We start from the raw sequence: 19,793 nt of genomic DNA, 5'->3' as shown, positions 1-19,793 counted from the left end.
TACTTTTAAATAATAGGCAAACGATAGATATTGGTAAAAAAAAAAACGCTATATATTACAATGTTGTGCTATGTTGTGATCCTGGTTTAATAAGAAATTAGTCATTCTTAGCAATCAATGATATGAAGTTTATCAGTGTAATAAGTTAAATTAACATTAGGTATATATCATACATTAGAACGATTTAATTGTTAAGTACCCGCATTTTTTAATCAATTCGGTGCGTTTATTAATAATGTTTGATTTGATATGGAATGTATCAGGTACGCGGAACCGATCCCAACCACGACCACCTTATTTATTTCCCTCTCCAATACATTATTATGTGCCAAACAATTTCATACTCAATGTTATCCGTGACATAATGTCCAAATTTAACTAGATATGAACTACTAATCCGATCTTTATTCCCATTAGTAGTAATCTTCGCTGCTCTACACACAAGGCCCGAAATTTTGGGGCATGGGGCCACTTGAATAGATCGACCCGAGTACGCAACTGGTACTTAATTCATAGTCCTTGAAAGGACGAAACGCAAAGTTGACTTCGGCGGAATTTAAACTCAGAACGTAAAGACCATCGAAATAGCACTAAGCATTTCTGCCAGCTCGACGACTTTCTCGATGTGTAGTAATAGAGCAAGGCGTGGTCATTGAGTGGCAGTAGTCATGGTGGTAGTAGTAGTAGTATTAAAAGCAGCAGCAGCAGCAGCAGCAGCAGTAGTAGTAGTAGTAGTAGTAGTGACATATATTTGTTAATTTATAATAATCTATATTTCGTTTATACGTATTGTGTGAACGCATGTTATGATTTACGTTAGAGATTTTATTTCTATTTACGGCGAGAGTTCTTTGTAACATTATCAACGTTTGGCAGACAGTATATAATTTTAACCATGATTATTATTTGTGTTGCAGTGTCTAATAGTATTATGTTGTTGAATTTTAACATTATTAGAGTTAACAATAATATTATTACTATTATCCTTAATCCTTCCAGTCATTGTAATACCATTTTGCTTGTTCCGAGTAACTATGTCTTTAACTTTTCCTGCGATTATAAGATAAGTACTGATCAAAGTAGATGGACGCGTGTAACAAACTTAGGTTAAACAATGATCAAACCTTCTATGACATTACTATCCCAGTGCTGATGGCGGTTCTTCCTTAATTTGGTGGTGAAAATACACTGAGATACTAGTTGGCTTTGAATATGTATGTTTTTTTTTATATATTAGATAGTGTATAATGATATAGATAGACACACAAATGTGCGCTCCCAGCTGAGTATGTACTGTGCGCGTCTGTAAACGGTGCTAACACAATTTACAAAACTTCAGGTAAAATACGAGTATATATATAAACACGCCGGATTATACCTGTCTGAATCGGAAGAAATTCTAGACCTGCTGTAATCAGTAAGAAGTTGGCTTCTTATTAATTAATTTTTTTTTTTTAATAATTTCCAGTTTGGACAAATTTGATGACAAATCAGAGGTACATGTTTTACTATAAACATGACTGATAGCCCCGATATGCGGAGACGAACTCATTGAAGCATACAATTCACTGAGCCATTCAACCTGCACATCCACGCCTACATACCTACCTACCAACCTACATACATACATACATACATACATACATACATACATACATACATAAATACAACGAAAACATTCAGATAACTTCTCACTCGTACGAACAACGCTCTCAGGTTTTGCTTTTCATAATTTCATATTTTCATTTTTCATTCTATTTGGTTCTTTTTCCCTCTTCAATGTCTTGTATGTCCTTGTGCCGTCCCATCAGTGTTTTGATCCTAGTGGCTAATTAAAAAGAAATTTCGCGCTAGAAGCCAATGTGAACAGGTGGTTTGAAATTCGCACTAGAAATCGATGTGCGACGTTCAAATATGAGGTGCTGGAAACCGATTTGAACGGTTTTATGTAGTAGTCGGTGCCATGTGGTAGATGTGAGGCAGTCGATGTGAGCGACGGTGCCAGGGGATTTCGTATGGAACAGTTAACACAGTATGTGGTGTAGACTGTGCAGTTGGTTTCGGCCGTTAATGTGATCAGTGAACGGTTTTGAAAAAGTGTGTAAACTTGGCAACGTAAAGAAGCGGAATAGGACCGTCACTTTGGAAGTGAAATCGGACCGTCAAAGAGTTCAGTTGAAAAAAAAAATGACATAAAAAAGGAAGATAGAAAATGAAACTTTGGGGTGAATAAAAGAACTAACGCAAAGAAGTCTACACATTTCAGAGATAAACGAACTCTCTTAAAACTCTCTAAATGACTATTTATCTATTCCATACATGTTATTGGCCTCTTAAGGAAAGGTCTTGCATTTTGGTTATGCTAAACGGATTTGTATGTTCTTTGAAACCTTTCTGACTTCTTTCACTACAGCTTCTTCCGCTCTAAGCAAGTTGGTTTGCTGAGCCCGCCTACGCGGTCTTCTGAGCTATCAGACACAGACTGTTGTATTACAGGTGGATTCGGGAGGCCACGCGTGCGGCTTACCTATATATGTATATGTATATATATATATATATATATATATATATATATATATATATATATATATATATATATATATATATATATACATGTGTGTCAATATATAGGTATATTTATAGATATGTATATATATATATATATATATATATATGCATATATATATATATATATATATATATATATATATATATATATATATATATATATATATATATATATATGTGTGTGTGTATTTATATATATATGTACATATATATATATATATATATATATATATATATATATATATATGTACACATATATATATATATATATATATATATATATATATATATATATATATATATATATATATATATATATATATATATATATATATATATATATATATATGTATATATATATGTATATATCTATGTATCTATCTATATATATATATGTATACATATGTATATATATTTACATTTATACATGCACGTGCTAATATGTGTATAAGTGCAAGCACATGCCATTACCTTATACACGCATTATCTCTAGAACATACACAGCCACACCCTTGAGCACACACAGCACACAAACACAAACATATTCATAAACAAATCGAATGGGATGTTTCGAACTAAACAAATAGATGTATATATATATATAGACAGAGAGACACAGAGAGAGATACATATATATGCTTTACATGTATACATGTGTGTGTACAGGGAGATAGATGTATACATAATAGACATATATAGAGAGGAGGGGGAGAGAATGTATAATCATGCGCTTAATGTGTGTGACTTTGTTGATAAATATGGAAAAATAACTTGTAAGAAATTAACTGAGAAAAAGTAGGAGAGAGAGAATGAAAGCGAGAGAGACAGTAGCGGGCATGCAAACAGACATATAGATAAGTTTATAGGGAGAATATATGTACAATTTCAACAATTCGATTTGTACGAAAACAGCTCAATGCCAGCGGGGTCCATATTATGCCAACGTGTAAGTCAAACTGTTAGCCAATGTTTTATTCTTAAGCTTAACGCTGTGAAAGAATTAGAAGTTAACCCCATTTGACTTGGCTGTTTTCTTGATTGCCCGTCGGTCTCAGTGTACGTTTGCTGTACATATTTGCAAAATTATTTTGTAGTAGTCATAAGTATGTACTTCATTAGCCATTGGAACGGTATGTTTATTCAGAAACACTGTGCCATTGGCAACAGCCGAAGGGATTTTGGATTACAGCCAGTTCCCAGCGATCGCTTCCTGCATCAGACTGTCAGCCAACCAACTGGCATGAAGAGAGCGGTTGACTACAATACAGAGGGCAAGGGAGCAAGGCATGTGGAGTGTGGGGGAGTGTGAGAGCGGGTATAGATTGTTGGAGAGAGAGTGAGAAAGAAAGAGACGATAAAGAAAGAAAAAAAGAAAGACAGAAAGAAAGGAAGAAAGAAAGAGAGAGAGAAAAAGAAAATGGAACAGAGACAGAGATATACGGTGGGGGGGGGGGGCAACAGAATGACGAAAATGCAAAATGAAGGAAACATGGAAATTGAAGAAAGGGTGAGCAATAGGTGACCCCCGTTAGCATTAAATCTTGAATTAAGATAAACACCCACAGCTTAGCCACATATTTACTAATCGATAATGTTACACGATTTACGGTATGCGTGATTATTTATGTATTCATTGCTAGCAATGTGTGTGTGAGCGTATGTGTCTATATGTGATAGTGTAGCATAGAGAGAAAGGGAAGTTTATACAAGGAATGAAATTGGCGGAATTGGTGGCGGGGGATAACGGAGATATGTACACATAATATTCTATGCAGATAAACTTGCAATTAATAGAAAGTTTCTGCAGAAATAAGTCAATATAGTGATTGGAGGACATCACAATCTTACGAACATAAATGCGTTTATATATGAATAAACGTAAGATTTCGGTGATAGCGGTTCAGATAAAGAGAGTTACACATATTCTGTATTATATGTTCAACCACACACAGAAGCATGTATATGTATATACCTGTGAAGACATACCCCACCTCCCTATATGTAAAGGTGTATATATATATATATATATATATATATGTGTGTGTGTGTGTGTGTGTGTGTATATATATATATATATATATATATATATATATATATATATATATATATATATATATATATATATATATATATATATATATATATATATATGGGTGTGTATTTTGGCTAGGGTTAATGATGCAGAAAACCTGCGCAAAAGTGTTTTCATATCTCCGGATATGATGCCGTTATAGGTAGATAGATAGATAGATGGATGGATGTTTATATATATGTATGTGTGTGTAATTATACATGAAGAAATATGTATAAATATACACACATGTATATACAAACATCTATCCATCAACCGACGTATCGTATCCGGGAGACGTGAGGACACTTCTGCACGGCTGATTCTGCAAAGTGAAACACCGTCAAAATGCTTGCATATATATATATATATATATATATATATATATATATATATATATATATATATATATATATATATATATATATATGAGAAGGAAACCTCTCTTCTGTCATGGATGACCATGGGATTGCACCTAGAAAGTTACCATCCGAGTCACAAGTCCGGACAAGATTGTTTATGGAAAGCCAGCAGTCGCCCATGCATACCAGCCCTCCTCTCGTACCATTGGTGTTATCCAAGGGAAAAGCAAAGGCCGATACAGCTTGGCACCAGTGATGCCGCAACTTATTTCTACAGCTGAGTTAACTGGCGCAACGTGAAATAAAATGTCTTGCTCAAGAACACAACACGCAGCCCTGCCCGGGAATTGAACTCACAGCCTCATGATCGTAAGCTCGACGCTCTCTCTCTCTCTATATATATATGTAAAATCCAGCGTTCGAGATGTAGGAAAAATGTTGTCTTCAACCTAATAGTAAATATAAAGAATAACTTTCAGAAACAATAGTGATTTATTGAGACGATACGAAAATAATACACAACGATTCGTCTCAATAAATCACTATTGTTTCTGAAAGTTATTCTTTATATCGATCCCAGTACACAACTGGTACTTAATTTATCAACATCGAAAGGATGAATGGGAAAGTTGACCTCGGCAGGATTCGAACTCAGAACGTAAAGACAAACGAAATACTGCTCAGCATTTCGCCCGGCGTGCTAACGTTTCTGCCGGCATGCCACCATACATACACATATATATTGACTTGGCCAAAGATTCATGAAAACCAATGCACGTACGTTTCTGCATGGAAATATGTGTATACGCCTATTTGCTTGTGGATGTGTGTGAGCGTATGAATGCGTTTATAAACTGCAGTCTTCCACGTCTGTAGAATTGTTAATCCTATGTTATTTTATGTGAATCATATAATGGAATAACTATCTATCCACTGAAGACGTGGCACTAAGGAGTGTGACAACTGCAACAGAAAGTCCAGTGTGATACTAGACAACGAATATCCTATACTTCACTGTTCGGTCTGCAAGATTTAGTAGGCACAACTCTTTAAAATTATATGATAATGCCTCAGAAATGGGGCACTATATTTTATAATACATGATATATTGAGTTTGAATGCGCATGAAATGCACTAGATTGCAACATTTCTGATTATGGGTTTGATAAATCAATAGAGATATGGTCATAGGAATAATAACGGCATAGGGTAAAGTTTATGAAGGACTACTGGAAGACAGAGTGGATCTGAAACGTTTGTATGGAACACATACTTAAACGCATATAAACGTGTGTAAGTATATATGTACACATGCGTAAATACGTCATGTGTTTCGATGTATATATCAATGTGTCTTTGCCATGTGTGCGTGAGTATATATATATATATATATATATATATATATATATATATACATACATACAAACATATATATATATATATATATATATATATATATATATATACACACACATATATTTATTATATACTAGTTATATATGTGTGTATATTTGTGTAAGTATGTATAACAGATTAATGTTGTATTCTTTGTAATAACGTTCATCATTAATTAGAAGAATATAGTTACTTCAGTAAAGTGCAATATTTCTTTTGAAGCAGTCTCAATCAATACAATTATATTATTGGCAACACACTCTTTTTTTTACGATCGGTAACGGTAAAAGGCAAATCCAAATCAGAACTTACATAGGCTATCACAATCAAGGCATAATTTTATTGATAATGTTATTCCGATTGTAGTCCTTTAACTAACCCAATTCCGAACTACTCAAAAGTGTTTTCAGCGTTGATTATCCATTGTGCATCCACGAATACATGATCATGTAATAGGGTCCGATTTTTTATTTTTTATTATTTGGGTTTTTTTTGTTTTTGAAATCTGGGACAATACTAGGGAGATTCAAGTGTTACTTGTATATGAGAATGAATAACTATGTAAATGAAAAGGTTTTGGTTTGTTGTTATTATTGTTATTCTAAATATTAAAGCAGCGTGCTCGAAGAATCGTTAGTACGCCTGGCAAAATATTTAGTGCCATTTCGTCCGCCCTTCACTTCAAAGTTCAGATTACGACGTGGTTGACTTGGCCATCCTTCCTTTCGGTGTCGATAAAATAAGTTCCAGTTCATATAATAAACGTTGCCCCTCCTCCGAAATTGTTCGCCTTCTGCCGAAACTTGAAATGAATATGAGGGCGGTGTGCTGGGAGAAACGTTAGCGCGTCGGGCGAAATGCTTAGCGGTATTTCGTCTGTTTCTGAGTTCCGCCGAGGTTGACTTTGCCTTTCATCCTTTCGGGTTCGATAAATTAAGTACTAGTTGCGTACTGGGGTCGATCTAATACACTGGCCCCCTCACCCAAAATTTGTACCTTTCACCAAGAGTATAAAAGAATCGTTAGCAGGCGGGACAAAATGCTTAACAGAATTTTGTCCGTTTTCAAGTTCTGAAATAAAATTCAGTTTTATCGACTTTGTCTTTCATCCTTTCGGGATCGATAAAATAAATGCCAGTTGAACGCTTGGTCAACACAGTCGACTTAGCACCGCCCCCGAACTCTCTCGCTTTCTGTCAAAATTTGAAAACTACTATAATTGTTATTAATATTAAGGCGGAGTGCTGGAAGAATCGTTAGAACTTCAGACGAAATGTTTAACGGCATTTCTTCCCTGTTTACAATCTGAATTCAAATTCCACCGAAGTCGACTTTGTCTTTCATCGGTTCAGTGCCAGTTGAGCACCGAGATGAGTAAAACTGACTTACTCCTTCCCCCAAATTTCAGACCTGAGCCTAAGGTAAAAAGGATTATTATTATTATTATTATTATTATTATTATTATTATTATTATTATTATTATCATTATTATTATTATTATCATTATTATTATATTTTAAAACGGATTGACGTAACTCTTCACAACAGGTAAACAGTGAAGACGAAGAGCGCGATTCGATTGTAAGATATTTGATTAGTTGAACGATATTTCAACATTGCGTCTGTCTTTGTCAAGTTCAAAATAAGAAGTGATAAAGATTCAAAATTTCAAAAATTTAAACGTAAAACGTGAACGAGAGCAACCAGCGTCCACACATTGATGGAATGATATCATCAGCTTTTAAGTTGCAATTATATAACATGCGAAAAGAAAAAGACAGAAAAAAAAATTGAAAACAGAAGACGACAGAAAAAAAGGGAAAGAAAAAGAGAGAAAGAAGAATATTTAATCAAACAGTTTTGTATATAAGTTTGATTATATTCTCCTGTCATCTTAATCATTCCTCCAGGGTGTGATGTTAATAACCCGCAAACATATTTCTTCACATACATTCTGAGAACTGAAAGTGGAGCAGATTCAGAATGTTTTCTGAAAATATGCACTTTCAAGTCTTCTTCAAAATTTCAGCTGCTTGAAACGAAATGTCCAGCAAGTTCTGTCGAACTATTGTTATTGTGCCTGACGTCGAATCAGTGCCCATTAAACCTTTTGTTTAATCGTTCTGTTGTACAACCAAAATAAATTGTGTTTCGTGCATTCTGCAGCGTACACCAAATGGGAATCTTTACATGTTCCACCTTCTGTATAAATCATAACATTTCTGTTATGATTTCTGATGGAATTCACTTCACTCATGTTGTTACAGAATGAACTGGGCTTAACTCTCTTGCGGCTGTATGGCATTATTATTATTATTATTATTATTATTATTATTATTATTATTATTATTATTAATATTATTATTATTATTATTATTATTCAGTAGTTTTATTTTTATGATGTGCGTTCACTTCACTACCGAGCGCAGCTCTGTGTGCTTTGAGTATGTGCTGTGGTTTGCTGTGATGCTCTTATGATTACTGTATTGAATGTGTTTTGCGTAGGATGTGTGCAGTGCCCAGTAGTGCAATTATTATTATTATTATTATTATTATTATTATTATTATTATTATTATTATTATTATTATTATTATTATTGTTGCTGTTGTTGTTATTATTATTATTATTATTATTATCATCATCGTTATTATTGTACTGATTATGGGAGTACATATTCTAAAATTGGAACCATACAGAGACGATTTGCATGGCCCTGGGAAAGGATGACACGCAAATCCGTGAAGTGATCCATTTTATATCTAAGGTGGCGAGCTGGCAGAATCGTTAGCTCGCCAGGTGAAATGCTTGGCTATATTTCATCCGTCTTTACATTCTGAGTTCAAATTCCGACGAGTTCAAATTTGCTTATCATCATTTCGGAGTCGATTAGATAAATACCAGTTACGACTAGTCCCTTCCCCAACAACTTCAGAGCTTGAGAATCTCAGATAGAGAATCTTTGAAATGCTTTACACTAATAGGATAGATTTGAAGAAACCTAGTATTTCAAGGTGTTTGTGTTAGTTTAAGATTACAAAGCCTAATGAACTTCTGCTTATAGGAACAAATGAAACGTTTTAGTGAAGGAGAGGCAACTGTCAGTTCGGCATCAATTCACTATAAATGTTCTCTTTTTTCCTGGACATTTGATGGTACATTCACGATCACTGGGAAGTTAACCCCTACAATAGTGCATGACATTCGTTCCCTCTACCACAGAAAAATATTTGTTGTGTTATGTATGCACCAAAGTGCTCTTTTTATTAGAGTATTTCACCATTATTCCTTCATTTTAAAGGTGTAAATACATGCTGCTTCTGACAGGCTTTTGATGGATAACTCCAGGCAATCCTACCTTCGTATAGCATTGCCTTCGCAATTTCATCATGCTTCAGGCGAAGGTAGTATCTCTAGTATGTATCCAAGTTTGCGTTTTTATTGGTATGTTTATATGTATGTTTATGTACATAGACACATTGTGGTTGCCAGCTGACTTCATCGTTAGGGCGACGGGAAAATATATTGAGCTATTTGTTCACAGACTGAATTCAAATACTACCGAAATAATTTATGCCTTTCATCATATTTTGATTAAATAATGGACATGTCCATACCTAGATTAGTGACATAATGTAATGCTTCGTTTTAAGATCACTGGTGGTGTATCCTAATAACAAAACATATATACATATACAGATATACAGACATATGTGTGTGTATGTATGTATATATATATTTATATATATATATATATATATATATATATGTGTGTGTGTGTGTGTGTGTGTGTGTGTGTGTATGTGTGTGTGTGTATATATACATATATATGCATGTATATATGTATGTGTATCCATGCATATTTGTATATATATATATATATATATATATATATATATATATATATATATATATATATATATATATATATATATATATATATATATATATATATATATATACATATATGTGTGTGTGTGTATAATTATATGTATGTACATGTATACGACTTTGTGATTCCATGCATATGTGTCTGCCAAGATACATATATATTCAAGAGATATATAAAGATATATGCAAACGTGTCTCTATGTGTGCACGATGATGTGTAACTTTTTTTTCTTTCATAAATGTATTCATATGCATTATATACGTATTAGCTTAGGTTATCTGCATATATTCATATTCATAAGTTCAAACATACCTTCTTCATATATACTGTCTTGCATAAATGTTTCTCTTATAAAAGAATTGTATTTATTAAATGAAATTTACAATGAAATCTCAAAGGGCCACATTTGAATTCATATATTTTCGTGAATTGATTATATACTGAAAAGCTACATATATTTCGTGCGCATCTTTGTAGCACTACATAAAATTTAAACTCTATAGCATTTTATATATGTGTATTTTTTACCCCCGTTTTGATATGTCTCTCCTATCTCATTATATATTTATGTATGCATGCATACATTAATGAATAATTATGTTAAATTTAACGTAAAGTTGTGTGTGTCTTGAACGATACATATACAGCAAATTAGAATATATACATACAAAGAATGTGTCAGTGAATGAGGAAGCTATGGAATGGCATCAATTGCTGTAGTCATATAGATATATAAAAGCATACACATACACATTGAAACGCAAACATCAGCATAACTCCCCCACCACATGCATACGTATATATGTGTACGTATGTATGTCTATATATATTATATACATATGCACACGCATGCGTACACATATGTGTGTGTGTGTGTGTGCATACACACATACACGAATTCTTACATGTGTATAGATTATATATATATATATATATATATATATATATATATATATATATATATATATATATATATATATATATATATATAGAGAGAGAGAGAGAGAGAGAGAGAGATATATATATATTACTATATTCCACATATACTCAGATGTACATAGATAATTTTTGATATGCATTATATCTGCCTTTGTTTAAATATATCTGTTTATATACTTGTGTGTGAGTACGTGTTTCTGTGTACTATTTTGTGCAAGGAAACGTATATCTTCAACGGAATGTTACATAGGCTCATAAAATATGCTGAACATTTTTAGGATGCATTCCCTTTGCAAGCTATGTTGATATTCCTCTTCAACAGGAAAAGCGTACTAACAACCATACATTCACTCGCACAGATCTATGTACTAGGGAGTGAATAATAAAATCGATATGAGTAGTAACTTGTGTGAATGATTGTGAGCGCGTATGCACAAAGATATACATTTATATGTATGTATGTATGTGACTATGTATCTATGTATGTGTGCATCCAACTAGCAATGTATAGGTCTGTCTATCTATCTATCTATTGAAAGGTCTACAAACAAACACTTTCCTCTCTGGTCAGTCCCTCGTCAACTTTTTCAAGTACCACTTGAAAAGGAGGATGAGGATAGAGAAGAAAGTGTTGTCGAATGAAAGTTTCAATAACAAATGGGTAAATGTGGCAAGAATGGTAAGAATGAAAGACGACACCATTTTAAGCATAGACTTGTAACAAAAAGAGACAAAAAGAGAGAAGGTACTTACTTTCATGTACCTTTAAAAAAAAAAAGCCTGAGGTGACCGTGGTCTTTTCCGTAGGCTTTTCTCTCCACGGATAAACCTAATCTGTTCCCCGTTTTTTACATCGACTGTGATACACGATCCCTATTGATCGCCCCCTCCCACGTTTTTCTTTTTTTTTTTCTTCCCGCGATCCCTTTTGATCCAAATTATCCCCCCCCCCACAAAAAGCTCTACTTTGTAATTTGTCCATTTTCTGTATTTAGCCCTGTGTGGCTATAATAAAAAGATATCTATCTGTCTATCTATCTATCTATCTATCTATCTCTCTCTCTCTCTCGCTCTCTCTCTCTCTCTCTCTCTCTCTCTCTCTCTCTCTCTCTCTATATATATATATATATATATATATATATATATATATATATATATATATATATCCATTTATCTATCTACCAATCTATCTATGTATCTATCTATCAATCTATCTATGTATCTATCTATCCATCCATTTATCTATGTATCAAATGGTGGTTTGCCCTCAAGAGAGCAATAAAAGCAGAAGCAGTTAGGTATAGCAAAGCACTAGTCATAGACAGAAACAGAGTAGAGGGTGAACTAGTTAAGAAACTAGAAGAGGCAATTAGAAGTGGCATCGCATCCAACGTTTTGGCAGCGAGGTTGGCCCTAGACCAATACTTCAACGCCAAACATGAAGGGTGCGTTGTCAGGGCTAGGATGCGTGCTCTAAGGAACGAAGGTGTTGGAGCCGCGCGAGAAGCTCGGGTGGCGGAAGCGCAACAGGGCAACAGAGCCACCATTCGGTCTCTGGTGGACGAACAGGGGCGCGAACTGCTCGAGCCAGGCAAAATGTGTGAGGCCTTTCAGCGACACTTTACTCGACTGTTTGGGACGAGTGGCGAGCGAGAACGCAGGGTGGACTTCAGTGCCTACCTGCACAGCCTGCCACGACTCTCAACAAGAGAGGCGGAGTGCTGCGAAGGTACCATCACGGCGGCGGAAGTGAGGGACGCGATGGCGGGACGCTCGAGGGACAAATCTCCGAGCTTGGATGGTCTTCCCTACGAGCTTTACAACTGTATGCCAGACTTGTTTGGAGACGTCTTGGTGGCAGTGTACTGCAACTGGCAGCAGAACGGGAGCATTCCCGGTTTTGTGAGCCGAGGAGCCGTAACGCTGCTGAAGAAAGATCCAAACAAGGGGGACGTCATAGATAACTTTAGGCCCATCACTCTGCTCAATGCAGACATGAAAATTTTGGCCAAGGTGTTAGCCAAGCGGTTGGCGCTTGTCATCGAGAAACTGATCGGCAAGGCGCAAACGTGCGCCGTGCCGAGCAGGAGCATCCATGACAACCTCCATCTGATGCGCTACATCATAGAGCGGGTAGTTAAGGAACCTGGCATGGGTGGGGCCCTGATCAATTTAGATCAATCGAAAGCTTTCGATAGGGTAGACCGTCAATACTTGGAGGCTGTCCTCATGGCGGCCGGCTTCGGTCCCATTTTCCGCGGTTAGATGGCTGCCTTGTACAGGGGCATCCGTTCGGTAGTTCGCGTCAATGGGCACCTATCAAGACCATTCGACATTGCACGTTCGGTCCGTCAGGGATGCCCCCTCTCGTCGCTCCTGTACGTATTGACTCTCGAGCCACTACTGCGGAAGCTGGCGACGCTGAGGGGCATCCCGCGAGAGTTGGGATGCGGGACGAGCGTGTCGGCATACGCGGATGACGTCACCGTCATAGTGTCTAGCCAAAAGCACATCGAGCTTGTCGGCGAGACACTGAAAGACTACGAAACGGTAACGGGAGCAAAAATCAACCGGGATAAGTCAGTGGGCTTGCGGCTCGGCACCTGGAGAAGCAAGCTCATGCCGTCAAGCAGCGCCTCTGTCGTGGGACGTTGGACTGACGGTCCGGTTGAGTTGCTCGGGGTCTGGTTTGGTCCAGACCTCCAAACGGAGAAGAACTGGGACGAGATAACGAGAAGGGTGGCCACTCTAGCCCGGCAATGCGCCGAAAGGAACCTTTCCCTGAAAGGTCGGGCGGAGGTGGCGAACACGTACATCGCGTCCGTCATCTACTATCGCCTGACCGTTGTGCCTTGTCCCGACCCTACCATCACCAAACTGGAGCGCATCCTCTTCCGCTTCTTGTGGAAAGGAAGCGTTCCGATGGTTAGGCGATCCGTTTGCTGCCAACACCCGTTAAAAGGAGGACTGGGCATGCCGTGGTTGATGATGCGCAGACACGCGCTGAGACTGCGACATCTCCGGCTCTACGTAGACAACGGTGAACAGGTGTGGTCGCCGTTTGTGCGGCGCGCTTTCCCGCAGCTCGTCTCCATGACCGAACTGCAGTCGTGGATCAAGAAGAGGCCGAGGAAGGGCGAATGGCACCGTGAGTGTCGCGCTGCTCTTCGGCAACTCCAACAACCCGGGTCAACCTTGAGCGACTGCATCACAACTAACGCATTCTATAGTGGATTAGTGGAGGGAAGGTACGACGACGATCTCGGGGCGAACCTGGGCGTCGACGAGGAATACCTGACCCGCCTGTTTAAGACGACCTTCGGACCGGGACCTATGGACAACTTCCAGAGATCCCTGGCCTGGCAGTGCTATCGAGAAGCACTACCCGTTCGGGATAAGCTCTACAGGCATGGCTCGAGAAACACGGGGTCGACCTGTCCGAGATGCCGGCAGAGCGACTAAACCGTTCTGCACGCACTCGTACAGTGTCCCACCATTTCCGAGCTGTGGGCTTACGTCAAACAACTGCTATCGCGTGTGGGACGAGTCGGTCTATCAGCCGAGTCTATCGTGAATATTGTCGCGCCTCCTTCCTTTACACGGGAAGGAAGAGCTATTTTCATCGTAATTGTGGCTATGGCGAAAGAATGTGTATGGTGGACGCGTCTGAAAGGTCTAGAGACAAAGACTTTCCTCTCTGCGCAATCTCTCATCAACTTCTTCAAGTATCACCTGAAGAGGAAGGTGAGAGTAGAAAGGGAAGTCTTGTCTAGTGAATGCTTCAAAAAAAGATGGGTGAATGTAGCAAGGATGACACGTGTGAACGACGGAGCCATCTTGAGCATAACCCTATGAATTAAAAAAAAAAAAAAAAAAAAAAAATTCCAAGAAAAAAAAAGAAAACAAAAAGGCAAAAGAGAGTCACTTACTGTTATAGTTTCTTCAATGAGAATATTGACCAAGGTTACCGTGGTCTTTTCCGTAGACTTTTCTTTCCACGGCCAAACCTAAACTGTCCTCTCCTCCTTTTACACGACAACATTACTGTGTGATACACGATCCCTATTGATCGGCCTTTTTTTTTTTTGATCCCTTTTGATCGAACTACCCCCTTTTCCTTCCTACGATCCCTTTTGATCGACCCCCCCTTTTTTTTTCTTCCTCCTCCCAAAAAGAGAAGCTCTACATTGTATTTGTCCCATCTTCGTTGAGCCCTGTGTGGCTAATAAAAGAAATGTATCTATGTATCTATGTATCTATCCATCCATCTATCTATCTGTCTATCTGTCTGTCTGTCTGTCTCTTTCTCTCTCTCCCCCTCTCTCTCTCTGTATATATATGTGTGTGCGTGTGTGTATGTGTGTGTGTGTGTGTATGTGTGTGTGTGTGTGTGTGTGTAATTATTTTAAAAAATGAAGAAAAAACACAAGAAAATACAACCACACCAGGACGTGGTACATGCAAAGTATTAAAAATATCTTAAGAGAAGGAAAGAAACGGTGTTTTACATTTTGAGGAAAGCTATTCTTCAGAAACAGGAGACAGAGAAAAGTTCAAGAGAAAAGCAGGATGTAGAAGAAAATATCTCCAACAAGCGGCATGTTGTTACAGTGACGACAGTTTGTGAAATCCAGGTGATAAACCGAGTACTCTCTCCTAACAGGTCGTATTGATGGGAATTATAATCCCGAAACGATGAATGTTAAAGCGAACCTCGTCAGAATTTGAACACAAACGTAAATACAAGTGAAATGCCCCTAGGCATATTGTCCGTCATGCTGACGAGTCTACCAGTTCGCCGCTTTAAGGTGTAATGGTATTGGTATCATATGTGTTTGTGGGTTACCATATTTCAATTTACAGGTAGGTAAAGAAGCATTAAATACACCAGAATCTCATATAAAAATTATGATGTAACACCGTGCAGTAAAATTTCGGATGATGCAATGCACGTCTGCATGTATAACTACGGTTATATATACATTCAGTAGGCAGGTTTTAGAATGTTATCAAGAGAAATTAGCTATGTTAATATGATTAGACAATCACGCAGAATTACCACACAGTGTAATCTCATTTAAAATTAGAGAAGCTTCTATACTACTGGGTAAAAAGGAAGGTAACGCCAAGGTCATTTAACTCCAGCGAGAAAAAAAAAACATATGGACAACCCTTCAAATATGGGTAGAAGTTAACACACTGAGGAATTTATTAATGTATGGAAATAAGAATAACAGTATGATACAAGTAAGATAGTAGAGGAGGGGAACATGATGTGAATGAGAAACTGGAGAGGTAGACAGAGACAGCGATTTTAATATGAAGAAGAGGAAAATCGAAAGGTAGAATTGAAGGAGCAGATTAATCACTTAAGAAATCGAATAGATTACAAATTAAAATCGTATTTGTGCTCAAAAAGGAAATATTAATGTCAATATATATAGTTTGAAGCATAAAAACACATATTTCCATACCTATCACCGTTAAGACGTACTCCTCTTAGAGAATATTATATAAATTATGGCGTAAATTAGTCAACGTCTCTTGCATATTAATTGTTAATCTATAATCATTGTGTAAACTTTCTTTTTTTGCCTCATGAGTTCAGACAGTTCTCGTATGTTTCAAATCAGTAGGGTTTCTGCTCAGAGACCTTTGTCTTCTGCACTAGCTAGACGAATGATCACATTGTAGACCATGGGGCTCTGATTGTTTAATTGATGAATCTAGAACAGCTCTTATCTAACAATCTTATACCTAATGAGTTTTCTGGTATCATTATGAAACAGAGGATTTCCTTTCCTCATTCATTTCGTCGCATTTATATCGGTACACACTTTTGGAAGCAAAATTTACTCGACTACATTTTGATCTGTAATTTATGCTTACACTTCTACCATAATAAAACAATCAACACAATGGACTTTAAATACTTATTTTAAGCAATATTCGAAAATTTGTAGAAAAATAAATATGTACAAATCCATGTAGACATGGTTAAGCGAAATTTACAAGACAGTTCTTTTTACAGTTCTTTGACAATGATTGACGAAAAGTGAACTTGGCACATATGACTTCACAATTAAAACATTAAGGGCAAATTCAATATAATTGTTTTCATAAGACACGGTTTAAAAGTTCAACACACATGCCTCATCTAGCTTGCATTGCTATAATTTCAAATTTATGTCATGTTCCATACATGGCTTCGCATTTGGTGTAGTCAAATCTATCCATAGAAACGGTGACAATACCAGAAATGTTGAAAATTAACATCTAAGTTTGTTGAAAATCTTAATGTGATAGAGCAGAAAGAATTTCGTTTTTGAAATCAGCACACCAGAATTAATAGGAAAAATGTCTCCAACATCAGACAACAAAACTCTGTTCTACAGTGTTATTTGATATTATGCTGCAACTTAATGAAACTTATATCTATGCAAAACCGGAAAAGGTGTCCAAGATGTTTTAGGATTACATTCTATGTCACGTATTGTTAGAAATCAAAGCATAGGATGAATATGGGAAACAGGAAACATAGGGAGAATATACAAAATTTAGGACACACCCGGTATCGAACTGCACAAAATATGAATCACCATCATTGTATTATAAAATCTCTCAAGAAAATACTAGTCATTCAAGAGATTATACAAAGGTTCGTTAAAATAAATCATAACTATGTGCTTTATCGTGTGCTCAATGTCCCAGAGGGAAAATTTTGATGAAAATAGTTATTTACCAAGAAAACCAATTATCTTTAATTCTAATTGTTTATCACTTTAATGTTGTCTCATTTACAAAGAATGTCTCGACCGAGGTAACATTTTTCTAAAGAATAACTAATGAAGTAACCGATCAAGTATTTAGTGTGTATAAGTGTGACTGTTATTCTAACAGAAAGGAAGATGTACGTTACTTCACGAACTCCGTTAGAATTCTGAACATATATATTTGAATTAAAATTACTGTTGATGAATAAAGTGATCATCTTTCTGTTCCAAGCTCTGCTGCATATTGCCCTTCTCCTTTGGACTGCTCAGTATTACGTGATTTGTTTTCCATGAGGTAAGGTTATAAAAGCATCGCTTAACTATTTTACATCTCCGGAAAAAGTAAATCTATTTGTAGTCTCTCAAAACCATTTTGCAGTAAAATATAGTCATTGAAAAGAGAGGGAGAGAGAGATAGAGAACACAGAATTAAAGAGAGACAGAGAGAACAAAGAATCGCACGATGAGAGAGGGAGAGAGAGAGAGAGAACAAAGAATAGAAGACTGAGAGAAACAGAGAAGGAGAGAGAGTGAACAAAGAATCGAAAACAGAGAGGTTTTATGAGAAAGAAATAAATAAAAGGAAAGCAAAGGAAGTTATAGAGAGATAATAAACAATTGTTTCCAGCATAAGGTGGTACGTATTGAACATGAAAAGTGTAGGTGTCCACGCATACAGATACAATATGCATATAGATAGGGCATGGGTAACTATTTTGATTAGCTGGCATCAGTTCGCCCATCATTGATGTGAATATATGTACATATGTATGTGCGCATGTGTGTGTTTGGATAATTTTCTTTCTCTCTTTCTTTCTCGCTCTCTCTATATGTGTGTGTATGCATGTGTGTATGCATATATATATATATATGTGTGTGTGAGTAAAAATAAATACAAAAAAGGGGTTTTGTATGATTGTGTACAGAGGGATATATTATTTTGTTTAAAAGAGTTCCAACTCTGTCTGTTTTTTATGTTTTATTTATATTCTGGTAAAATTAATGTGGGATATAGAATATGGAATATACAATATATAATATAAAAATGGATGGTACAATGAAATAAAGTATTGAATGTCTTATTGAATATATGGAATATGTCTTATTGAATATATGAAATATTGAGTGTTCAATATAAAGGATTAAATATATAAAGACGAATACGTATTTTCTATACCTTGTGGTATTTCATCATGGCCGGTATGACAGACTTTAACAGCCATGATGAAATACCACAAGGTATAAAAAATACGTATTCGCCTTTATATATTTAATCCTTTATATTGAACACTCAATATTTCATCTATTCAATAAGACATATTCCATATATTCAATAAGACATTCAATGCTTTATTTCATTGTACCATCCATTTTTATATTATATATTGTATATTCCATATTCTATATCCCACATTAATTTTACCAGAATATAAATAAAACATAAAAAACAGACAGAGTTGGAACTCTTTTAAACAAAATAATATATATATATATATATATATATATATATATATATATATATATATATATATATATATATATATATATATATATATATATATATATATATATATATATATATATATATATATACATATAGATATATGTACAGATAGCTAGATACATACATACATACATACATAAAAATAAATACATATACAACAGTACATACATATATACATATGTACACGCTCTGACATATATATATATATATATATATATATATATATATATATATATATATATGTATATATATATATATATGTATATATATATATATATATATATATATATA

At 35.8% G+C, this 19,793-nt stretch overlaps 1 non-coding gene across 1 annotated transcript; it reads left to right on the top strand.

Annotated features, from left to right (window-relative positions):
* Window positions 1–9,049: 9,049 nt before the first annotated feature.
* LOC128247165 (U6 spliceosomal RNA) lies at window positions 9,050–9,155 on the top strand. Its single transcript, XR_008263575.1, has one exon. It is a non-coding gene; the product is annotated as a U6 spliceosomal RNA (small nuclear RNA).
* The last annotated feature ends 10,638 nt before the right edge of the window (window positions 9,156–19,793 follow it).

Source organism: Octopus bimaculoides, chromosome 2 (assembly GCF_046866305.1).
Source record: "Octopus bimaculoides isolate indiv1 chromosome 2, ASM4686630v1, whole genome shotgun sequence".
NCBI classification, from domain to species: Eukaryota; Metazoa; Mollusca; class Cephalopoda; order Octopoda; family Octopodidae; genus Octopus; species Octopus bimaculoides.
The sequence above is the reverse complement of the archived record's forward strand: the minus strand, read 5'-3'. Positions and strand labels throughout refer to the sequence as shown.